The sequence below is a fragment of the Oreochromis niloticus genome, linkage group LG3, assembly GCF_001858045.2.
Source record: "Oreochromis niloticus isolate F11D_XX linkage group LG3, O_niloticus_UMD_NMBU, whole genome shotgun sequence".
In the NCBI taxonomy this organism is placed as follows: Eukaryota; Metazoa; Chordata; class Actinopteri; order Cichliformes; family Cichlidae; genus Oreochromis; species Oreochromis niloticus.
In genome coordinates this window covers 81,503,595-81,509,193 of record NC_031967.2, presented here as the reverse complement: position 1 = coordinate 81,509,193, position 5,599 = coordinate 81,503,595, and positions in this window count along the sequence as shown.

The window sequence follows — 5,599 nt, the reverse complement described above, 5'->3', positions numbered from 1 at the left end:
TAAAAACACCGGCCTGGACCCGAATTCACACGTTCCAGGGCTTTCGGCCTCGTCTAAGAGGGCTGTGCACAGACTTCGGTGCTGGCTCCACGGCGTCAGGAAACAGTATGCCAGATCCTGGAACAGAGTCACAGATAACAGTTCTGATGTTTCTGCCCCGGCTACGAAGGACCAAAATAAATGTAAAGAGATTTACTCTAAAGACACTTCTTCAGCTAAGAGTCTAAGGGTAGAAACACACACAGACGCTGTGGTTTTCACTTGTATACAAGGGCGGTCACAGAACGCTCACACCAGAGTGGGGGCCCTGTGATGCGCGCTCTGTTCTTGCACTTGTCTTTATTTATATACAAAAATAATACAACAGTGAATACGTCTATTCATAGGCAGAGGAAAGTTAGTGCGTAGGGAGTGAAGATAAGAGTGGTTCAGGTGTATGCATGTGTGTTGTGGGATACAGAAAGACGCGGCCTCTCTTCTCGTTAGGGAGCGTCAGATAAGAGTGTCCAGCTCTCCTCTTCCTGCTTGTTCAGCTATTATCGCTGTGAGAAAGAATTTATAAAACAGTCTTGTAGTGGACAACAGTCTAAGTCATCAAAAGGTCAACATACAGTATTCTATCATATGCAAACTTATATCATTAAAAGCTTATACTGACTACTAAGTACAATTTTCCATTGACAACAAATTACCTAGATGCCACAGGAGAAGCACAACAAGACACGCCAAACATGGGAACATGACCTTCACAATAAAACTGGAAACTAGAATGAAGGAGTGGCAGACTAGATGGAACGAGGGAACATAAGGGAGAGAGTGCAGATGTGACAGCCTGGGGAAACATAGATGAACATGATGGAGTGAAACACAAGGAGGGGAAACAAGGCATCAGAACACACCTAAGCACAAAATACAGACACACAGAGGGCAAGGACACGAGGGGAAATGCAATAACTAAACCTAAACAGAACAACTCAGGTAATACGGAAAGATCCTTAGGAATAACAAAGTAGACTAAACAAAATACAAAATGACAAAAAACACAAGAAACTCAAACCAGTGGGTCACCGACCCAGGACCGTGGGAATAATATCTAATATCCCAATACACATTTAAGACTCATACTTTAAAGTACTGGATACTTTGAAATTTCCACTGTTTGAATAAAGTACAAGGACACTGTCCTGACATAGGCACTGCCTGTGATTGGTCCCAGTTAAAATGTAAAATGTTCTATATTTTGTAATGGAATAGACTCCCCAGGCTGCGTCAGAAGTACTAGCATATCATCTGCACATACAAGAAATTTATGCTGATTATTGCGCACAATAATCCCATGAACATTCATGTCATTTCTCAGCTTTTGTGCTAAAGGTTCTATGGCAATTACAAACAACCCAGGGCTGAGAGGGCAACCCTGTCTCGTGGATCTCTGTAAATAGAACGGGTCATATAGAAGTCCATTGAGCAGCAACAAATTCGGCCTTGGACGGGATTCTAATGGAACGTGAACTGGCCTCTCCGATCACCCCCATTTAGATGTTAGCTCAAAAACTTGACAATATATGGAACAGAATAGATAATCCTATTTTAAAGTTTTCAAAAATGGCATGGCAAAAGGTAAACAAGAGCTGTAATCTTTCCCATACTTCCAAAAATATGCACCCCTGTGGCACAACCCAAAAATTAAAATAGGTAAACAAACAATTTATTGGCCAGTTAATTGCAGAAAAAAGGCACAAGATTAATAAGTAATTTATATGAAGAGAACATGTCTTATACTGATCTTTGAGGAAAGTTTAATTTCGAAGGACCCGGCCATCTCTGGTGATATTTACAAATTACAGATTGTTTGAAAGATAAAATAAAGTTTTCTCAGAAGAAAAACCTTATAGAGAATTTCCTACTATTTCCACTTTTACTTACGAACAGTGTTGGTCAAGTTACTTGAAAAAAGTAATCAGTAACTAATTACTGATTACTTCCCCCCAAAAGCAATCCCGTTACTTTACTGATTACTTATTTTCAAAAGTAATTAATTACTTAGTTACTTTTTAAAAACACGATTTACAACCTGAATAGATAAAGCGATAGATCTTTCAGCCCAATTCTACTTTTTCTGCATAATCCATCATACAAAATGTAATCAAATGGAAAAGTCTCCTTTTAAAACTTTAAACTTTAAATCTTTTAACTTTATGCATCAAGCAAAAATTTAATTATATGCAACATTCTCTGACTGGAAGAAATTTGTTTAACATTTAAACCTATTTTCTGCACATTCCAGCACATAAAATAAAATATTTTTTTGTGTTTACACTCAGTCTTTCAAATAGATGCAAGTAAAACACAGCAGAAAATAAATAAAATCAAAGACTAGCGGTCCTGTTGCTCTATTTTCACCTGTAAAGCAGGAGTGGGTTAGGCGGAGGTTTACCCTGGTGCAGGTGTGCCGCAGCGGTCAGTGGAAGAATCCGCGAGTTTCTCTGTCACGGTAAAAAGAAGTTTTCTTCCCCCGCAGTGAACAGCGGACACTAATGTTTTTGTCACTTTTTACGGAATCAAACTCAAATTAAGGTCAGTACTTCCACGCTTTAAACGCTGCACGCTCATACTCTCTCCCGTACTCGATATATTATCCATTTTTGATCTGCACACAGCTGTTGTCACGAATTTCTTCTAAAAAGTAACTGAGTTAGTAACTGAGTTACAAGATTCTAAAAGTAATTACTTACTTGAAAAGTAACTATTGCGTTACTTTAAAAAAAAAAAGTTTAACCCTCTGAGGTCCAGGTTATAATTGGCCATTTTTAACTACTTTTGATTTTCCCTCCACATTTCACCTTTAAAAACTGTTTATTTGCCTTGTTTGGTATCATTCTTTTCAGCACAACCTAACGTGTCTGAATTTAAAATCAGAAAAAAATCAAAAAATCTGGGTAGAGTAGAAGTTATATTTTTTTACTGTAACAACCACAAACATGTTTAATGAATCATATTTCATAAATTTAATTCAAATATAAATTGTTACTACTACAATTTATATCAGCCCATCTCTGCTGATTTGTATAATCAATTTGATTCCGATTCACAAGGCCCTGATTCGATTGGATTCAATTTTGTCTCAGACAGTATTTTAATTATTTTCATTTATCAGTACATATCCATAGTTTCATATCTATGTATAAAAACAAAGCTGACACTTGTGAGACTTCATCAGAGGTGTAAGCATCACACAAGGTGCCTTTGTCTCAAAGTAACTGAGGATAAAACACAGAGAAACATGAAGGAGATTTTCCTGGCCAGGCTTTTTATAGCAGATAACCCCCTTAAAAATATTCTGCAGTAGATCAAAAATGGAAGAAAACCATGAATCAACATATGAACATTACCTGATGCTGCTGAAGTGAAGGAGAGCAAAATTACAGAGGTTTTATTAGATAAGGAGCTAAGCGTCTTGCAATTTGGCATGATTTTAAAAAGTTTAAATTTCTTTGGTATTGAACAGCAAAAATTAGACTTTCTTGTCAGAGGTCATTTTTGGAAAAAAGAAAAAAACCCAGCAGCCAACAGTGCTGTACACAACACTAGACTGGTGGATAATAAGCAAGCGAATTATGCAGAAAACAGAGATTTGAGATGGGAAAATGCTCCCACACTGAGAGAGAGAAAGAGCTGTGCAGGAAGTGTGATTTTCTCGTGGTGGGAGCAAAGCAGCCAAAGTAAGAGGGGCGATGTTAATTAATGGCGATGTTTATCAAATGTGAAGCATAGTTTTACTCTTCTTTTGCTGCATGGTTCAGTGAATTTTGGTCAGAGAGTGACAAAACCTGCAGATTCAGAATCTGTGAGATGTCAGCTTTCAGCACCCTACAGCATGTCTTTGTATGTGCGGTCGGATGAACGAGGGGATCCCGGCTCTGTGTTTACATCTTAGTGAGGAATCTGTTTACCTGCTTTGATTTGCTGTTTAAGCTGTTTGGTGTTTGTTGAAATAGGTTTGTGAGCTTTAACCTGAGATTGTGGCATTTTTGTGCAAAATACATTTATAATTAAAAACCAATTCAGGATTTAATGAATCGATATTTAAGCTAAAATCGATTTTAATCAGAGGATTTTTTAAACCCACCCCTACATCTAACCTCAGCAAAAGGGGTTAAATGAAGAGTATGTGTGACCTTTGGATATGTTAGCACCCATCATCTAAGCAACATCGAAAAAACTAGTAGCTCAGTGTTCTAAGAAGTGCTCCAGCAAAAAGCAACTGCTATTGCAACTAGAGATTGATGAGGTACAACAGATATGCAATGGCAAGAGGAAGCCAGAACGTCAGGTCAGAGGAGAGATGTCATCATCCCCACACTCCAAGGCTGGGTTCCAAACCCTAAGAGCAACTGGTACACTGAATGCCAGAGCAGCTGACCCGAAGAAAAGGATCATGTGTAAGCTAGAAACCTGCAGCCTCCTTGGCCGATTACAAAGACTACATGAAGTACCCTCTCAAAGTCTTCTAGAAGATGTGAATGCTTCATTACGGACAATTCCTACTGCAACTATCACAGAAACCATCCGGCTGATTTATACCACAGCAAAAGTAATCCTTGAGATGCTTGGTTATAAGGAGCAGTGGTCTTCATGGAGAAGGAGACTAGAGGCTAACATCAAGGCAGGCAGCATGGACCAAAGTTAGCCAACTATCCGAACTGCAGAAGAACAAACAATAGACGTTCAAAGCTTGAATAGGAATCAGTTAAAAGTTGTTTGCATGTGAGCTTCTTCCTAAAAACACCACGTCTACCCATCCTCGGCACGTTGAAGTATTCATAGTCAGAAGGTAAAAGTTCAATAAAACAGCTGGACTCACCAGCTCTCAGCCAGGTTTCCATCACTAGCATAAGATCCAGGTCCCGGTTAGTGAAGAAATTCTTTAGAATAAAAGAATAAAAGTGTTGTTTGCTAAAGAATAGAATAGAAAAGAATAGAATAGAATAATCCTTTAATTGTCCCACAAGGGGAAATTTGGTTGTAATAGCAGCCAAAAAGACATATACAAACAAACAGTATACAGGACACAGAACAGAAACATACACAATTTTTCTTACATATTTACATTAAGGACAATGGTTACTATATACAGAGAGTACTGTACAGTTATTAAATTAAATAAAAATAACTACAGATAAGAGGCAAACCAGGTTGTAGTGTGAATCGGTTAATTAACTTATGGCAGTTACAGCGCAGATGTAAACATCTATGTTTGTTGGGAGCAGAGCAGAATGAGCATTAGCAAGACTTATTCGTAATGGTGTCAGAGGCTCAGCGGCCGAAATAGGAGCCCGACCAATCGGCCGTAGGTTCTGACGATTTACTCCACACGAGTGAAGGGGGGCAGACGGGGGGTTGTTGTAATAATCCCAACAACAGGTGTCAAGCAGGTGTAAGTCACGTCCAGAGAGGGCCAGTAGTTGACACGGTCGAATCCAGTCGCAGTAAGATGGGGTACTTTTCCAATATGTGTAAGAGTAGCCTTCATTCTCACCAATAAGCTACTGCGTTTCCCACGGTGTCTGCAACGTCTTCTCAATTGAGGTAGCACCGA